Here is a 6,877-nt window from a genome sequence, read left to right on the forward strand (position 1 = left end):
GAATGGCTCTGAGCACTATGGGACTTAACATCTATGGTCATCAGTCCCCTAGAACTTAGAACTACTTAAACCTAACTATCCTAAGGACAGCACACAACACCCAGCCATCACGAGGCAGAGAAAATCCCTGACCCCGCCGAGAGTCGAACCCGGGAACCCGGGCGTGGGAAGCGAGAACGCTACCGCACGACAAGGCGTGATTTGTCGCCATGATTATACATGTAGCTGATCGCCCATCCCTTGACCCATACAATCGCACGATTTTTGGTGGATGGGAATTAAGTATCCTCAGGATGGATAAAAGTCCATGGGTCAATCGAATCCGGCGGAACGAGGAGGTAACAGGCAACGAACTGTCGACCAATTTTCCAGACGTCACTGGTGGCAGCACAAGTGAGTTGGCGGACATCGTTATCCATGAGGTGGCAAATTGAACAAAGCGGAGAGTCCGTTACTCTGATGGCGTGAAGACGTTGATTTGTGGCGAATTTTCCACATGCGACGTGGTACCATTGAAAGGTCTCTGTTGGATTCCTTTCATGTTTAAATTCTTAAATCTGTTGCCATTTATGGAATAAATTCCTCTTCTAAATGTACTGTGGCGTTTCTGACTATCTGGGAGGAGACTGAGCAGTGGAACGTGTTACTTTTACACATAAACAAGAACGATCTGTCACACTACTACACTTCAAAGCACAGTTTATATGTAATTCTTATATGTAATTCATGTCACACAGTCTCATACGGAACCTACATCCGCTTTCTTTTATATACTGTATATGATAAGATACTGTCATCCCCCTTCCCTTTTGTGTGAGAGGATGAATGAGCATATGTATTTCTAGTTGCATGCTTGAGGGTAGCAGACAAGGCTGTCTGCTAGAGAACAGTAGGACCAACGTCGGAACAGGTAGCTACGCTTCCTAAAAGCAAAGAGGTTTCCATCCTTAGTATGGTCCTGTCCGTCCGTTGTCATGTTGGTATAGGAAGCTGCCCCTCTGGCCACTTCCGTTGGTCTTTGTGAGCCACCCTTAGGAAGCACGCTCGGCAGTAGGGCAGTTGCAGTGTGGCCGTGGCGAGCGTCTGAAGTGGTAAGATCTCTGGCTAAGCGCGTGTCTGTTAAGTCCGTAGGACAATGGATTTCTTAAGTACATCCTAACTGAAAATTTAATCACCTTTATTTCGGGTTTAGGTCTAAAATATCCGATGTTATCTTAAATTGCAGCGCAGTATAATTCTCGTGTGAAGTTCAGATTATTTTTCGGTAGTTGCTTTGTTACTACTTTGTGAGTAAAGTGGAACCACGTGTTGATCAGTAACTCTAACTAAGATCAATCTTAAATGCGAATGCTTGTGTGATTATAACGTCTCGTCTTGACTATATTTTCAATATAGCAACTTTTCTTTATGTTCAGCCCACGTGGGGTGTACTTTGCGAGACCACTACCACGTGCTTATATAACTGTTTGACCCATCAGGTTAATAGTAAGACGTTAGTAACCCGTTCAAGGTTTTTCTTTTGTCAATTGCTTTTCGATCTAATTTATTTTAATTATCAAAATTATTGTGGAGTTGTACGCTTTGTGTAAACCAAGTTGACCACGTGAAGCATGTGGTGTAATCATCAAAGTAGCCCTCAGCTATTCTTTTTGCGAAGATTTCACAAAGAGTTAATATGAATTTAGTATACCAGTGTGTGGTAATTACATGACGGACAGGATTGTGGTATGAACGTAATTTCTTTGGGTAAAAACTGAATCTGTTGGTTGTGGTTAATTTCTTCTTGCTTATGTTTCAATGTTCTTCGTGTGTTATTTTATGAATGTAGTGTTGTATGCAGTCTCCCAGTCTTGGCTCCATATTTTATGTGTTCCGTAAGATTACAATCTCACATTTTTTCAATCGTAAATAAGGCACCAGGTCCGTTATAACTCACGTATAATATGCTGAAACCTCAATGAACAATCTTAAAATAAATTTCCAAATATAAACTGATTTCTTTCTTTTTATTTAAATTCTCCTTTTATATATATATATATATATATTACCGGTTTTGTATGACTATTAAAAGATTATCATTAATGTTAGTCTGCTTGGTAAACCTAGACTAAATATCTGATGAAACAGTTGCCCGGTAATCCACGGTTAACGTCCCCAGACAGATCACGGCTTTTAACCCACTTTCATTGTCAATTAGCACCGATCTCTGCATACCAAATTAAAGTTACAATATTACACCATAATGCCCGGACATTGGAGGGAAGGAAAACCTGGTGGATATGACGCCAAACCGTGGGCCACCGCGTCGATGGATATCTGAGTTTGAGTTGCTGGGTATGTGACGAAGCGGTGGGATGTAAAACTCTTGAGGTCGAGGAGAACGTGTGTTCGTGTGAAGTCGACGATGAAATCAGAAATGTGCGTCAGATGGCGCTTGATGTGTCCGACTGGTACTGGTGGCGTTATGGTCGTGGGTATGAGAATTTCCAGCAAGCTGCGCGTAAGGAAGGGGCCCCCGTTCCACTCCTTGTGCATGGTGGACATGTTCAAGGACGCTGCTCGGAGTCGCACATTGACAAGGCCGTGGCCTCCAGCTAGCGGGGGGAGGGTGAGCGTTTCGTAACGGACCTTAAAGAGATAAGTGACGAACAATCGTATGGTAAACTTCTAGGGACAGGGGCGGATAAATTAAAACGTAACAACAATAATCGGGCTTCGAATACGGTACGCAGAGACGAGAGACCATTGTGCTGCCATTTCGTCTGAGTTTATAGCGGTCTGAAGGCATCTAAATTACTTCTAAAATTTTGACCGTCGTTTTCTCAGAAACGTTCGAGTATCCACGGATAAAGTGAGACACGTGTCGCTTATTTTGAGTCTTTTACTGAATGAAGTTTATGGGAAATCGGGTCATGGCGCCTGCCGTGTTCTCCTCGTCAGTGGACCTCTTTATACGAGCGAATGACCCTTTGAGTAACTGCAGGCTTATTCCGATAAACTGCACGGGAGTTAGCCCCACACAGGGTCTCACTGCAAATAGTGACATACCACAGTATCATTTGAAACAGGGTGTCTCACGTACGTCGGAAGCGCCTTGTGCGGCGTTGCGCGGTTTCCAGGGAGGCAGGGACGCTCCGCTATGTAGTCTCCGCACCGTTGCTCAGACTCAGAAGTCTTAGTAGTTGCGAGGAGACCACACCGTTGGTTCAGGTAAAAAAAAACCGATTTTCGGTTTTCATCATATTTCGATAAATTAGTGTTTCATTTAAGTACTCTGAAAAAGATTTTTCCGAAAAAAAATATTTCCGAGCATTTAAAGAGCATTTTCCTACCATGTGTGTTTATATGCCACGCCCACTTTTCTGTCACCCACTTTTCTGCATATATTTTAGATCTTTATATGCCCAACATTGCACGTTAGGGATTTTTTTTTACTATCGATTGTGTTGGCTATCCTTGGAATGCAACGGTCGGTATTCTTTTGTTTCTGCTGTTTGTCAACAACACGCTTTCAAACAAGCGGTTAGTTTTGTTCAAGTGTGATTGCGAGTAGTTTTATACTTAAGTTTGTATTGATTGTTTACAAATGTACTCACCTCTTTCACCGCTATTTATACAGAAGCTACTGCAAGTTAAGCCTATACCTAACGTCCTCTACTGATGATAAGCCACGTCATGGATTGTGTCCATCAGGAGAAAATTCGTGGTGCAAATACAGTAGGGCTCAGGCAACTGGAGAATCTTATTCTCATCAGCATTCTCTTCCTCCTGCTGTTATTACAGCAATTACACCTATTTTCAGAGACTTGGATCATGCTGACCCAAGGAAATGTCTGCATGGGTAGACACAGGACCCAAATGAATGTTTCAACAGCAAAATTTGGAACCGCCTTCCTAAAACTGTATTTGTAGGCATGCATACAATGAAACTAGGAGTTCATGATGCTGTTATTACATTCAGTTGTGGTAATATTGGAAAGTGTTGGGTACGAGAAAAAACTGGGAATTAATCCTGGTGAAAATATGATCACTGGGCTGCAACATTGCGATAAAATGAGGATAGCCGATGCAGACAGGTCTGCATCTAATATGGCCAAGAAAGCAAGACAAACATCCAGGAAGGTGAAAAAAAAGCTGGAAGACCTGCTAGAGGCCAAAGAAGGGCCATCATATGCAGCAGGACAGTTTTAATTAACTGTAAGTAACAAATTTCAAAAGTTTTTACTTTAAAGTCAATTTCCTGCAAACTAAAATTTTCAGTACATATGCTCCATTATATCAGAAACTATTGTAGACAAATGAATGAAATTTTCAAAGACTCTGCATAACATAAAAAGCCACCTCTGGTACTACATTCATTAATATTTCCCCATAAGGAAGTTCACAAAAAAATATTTTCTGCAGAAAAAAAAATTTTTTGTTAATAAATTTAAAAAAGTATGTCTTAAATACTATAAAGTGGATAAAATAGATTTTAGTACAGTTGACTCTACTAGCGTAATGTAACATACAGTAAAATATTGAGGCCTGCATTTAATAGATTTTTCCGAAATGGGTCAAATACTTGCCTAAATTAATATGGGTTAGATAGGCAGGGTGTGGTCCCCTTAACTAATATGGCCAAGGTATATGAGCACCTCGCCCTCGAATTGCAGTTATCAAGCACATTAAATGAATTAGCAGTGACGAATATGTACAACCATTAGCTGCAGAATGGAATGGCGACAATGAAAATTTGTGTCGGACCGGGTCTCGAACCCGTATTTCCCGCTTATCGCGAGCGATATCCTTACCATTTGGCTATCCGTGCACGAATCACGGCCAGACCCAAACTTCCATACGTTGTCAACCAGGCGTCTACAACCTGTACTCATACATCCACTACGTATATTCCAGTAAAGTTGAGACAATTTACTTGAAAGTCGCTTGCCCGGTGTCGGCGGATAAATACGACATTGCAGTCCCTGTGTTACTCCGAATTACGATCCAAAGTCCCTTTGGACTTGCACGTACGAATCTAAAGCCATTAATCCAGCGATCCGGATCTGTCGCGTCTCTCCGTCTCGAAAGCTCCTGCTCTGCAAGTCACGATGAACGAACGGCCCCTGCGTCGACAGTCTCCAAAGGGAAAATGCAGGAAACGTTCACGGCACGCGCGTGCAGTCAGTTTTAACGACGGAGGCGGGGCTTTTGGAAACTGCTGGAAAGAGGCCTGGTGTCCTTTCAGCGCTGGAGGAGTGGCGATATTTAGCGAGGTTGCGACGTGCGCGATACCGGGCGAATTCCGTCATATTGTGCGCGGGAAGAATTCTTTCTAGACATCTCCAAAACTGCGCCGAGGAGAGTCACTGGAGAGTGAATTTTCCGCCGGCTGCGCGAATGAAGAAAATAAAAAGGGTAGGGTAGACGCTCGTAGATTAGTAAAACGCGCTTGCGAGGAAATATTCGAGGTAGAAGTGGAGGGCGTTTCTGGGCGGGGGGAATGGAAGCAGCGACGCGCACGGCCGGGGCTGCGTGCAAATTGCTGCCGGGGCGGGTTGAGTGCCGGTCTCATTAGCGGCTCGGGCTGCAGCTGGCTCCGTGTCCTCCGTGTCTGGGGCTGTCCGCTGCAGCTCGTTCCCGACTCCCCTAAAACTCAGCATTCACTCGCTCCTTTATGTTTCGCGTCGCCACGGAAACAACACACGCCACCAGCTACTGTGCGTGCGCTACCTCACCACCGGCGTTTCCTTTGTAAGCACTCCTCTTTTCTGTTTCGGCTAGGATGTGACGCAGGCCGCGCTGTCTGAAGTGGGGAACTTGTCATTCTTTTGTGAAGGTGGTGGAAATAATTGCTCGGGCCATTGTCTGGAGAAGAACTTTTAGGTCGCGCAGCGATTTTAATCAACTACTGGTACAAAATCTTGATTCGTAGACATTAGACTGTGATTTGTATACCGCTCATGTATTGACACCATAGAACAGAAGAGTCCCTTTTCACCACCACGTATGAATCACGCAATAGTTCGCCGTCCGGAGTGGCCGAACGGTTCTAGGCGCTACAGTCTGGAACCGCGCGACCGCTACGGTCGCAGGTTCGAATCCTGCCTCGGGCATGGATGTGTGTGATGTCCTTAGGTTAGTTAGGTTTAATTAGTTCTAAGTTCTAAAGGACTGATGACCTCAGAAGTTGAGTCCCATAGTGCTCAGAGCCATTTTTTTACGCAATAGTTTTAGTTTTAGTTTAGTTTTAGTTATGTCATGCTCCGTAGATCATTTTCCCGATTATTTTATCGATATGATGTGGAACAAGTCAGATTACAAGATATATATACGCGTATGAATAATGCTGATATTAATGTTACTGAAAGTTTTAGTTCTCCACACGCAACTACATTCAGAGGTACATTTTCTTTTTTTTACCGTTTCTGGAAACAGAAACTCGTCCATGTAGTAGATGGAGTCGCCCAAGAAACATGATTTTAAGCTAGATTTAAAACTTGATCTGCTACCTGCCAGACACTTTATGCTGTTGGGCAAATGATCAAAGATTTTTGTTGGTGAATAATGTACTCCTTTTTGAGCAACTGACAGCTTCAATAATGGATAGGAAAGGTCATTTTTCCCTCTACTGTTGTACGTATGAACATCACTGTTCTTTGTGAATTGAGATGGATTATTTGTAACGAATTTCGTTAGCGAATATATGTACTCTGATGGTGCAGTTAAAATACCTAACTCCTTGAAAAGATGCCTACATGACGTCCTTGGGTGAACACTACTAATTACTCTCACTGCTGTCTTTCGTGCAATCAATACTTTATGTATATGCTAACACACAAAAAATAACAAAGAGAGATTTTATAACTCGGGTATATACAAGGTAAAATGCAACAAC

This window comes from Schistocerca cancellata, chromosome 5, assembly GCF_023864275.1.
Source record: "Schistocerca cancellata isolate TAMUIC-IGC-003103 chromosome 5, iqSchCanc2.1, whole genome shotgun sequence".
Taxonomy (NCBI): Eukaryota; Metazoa; Arthropoda; class Insecta; order Orthoptera; family Acrididae; genus Schistocerca; species Schistocerca cancellata.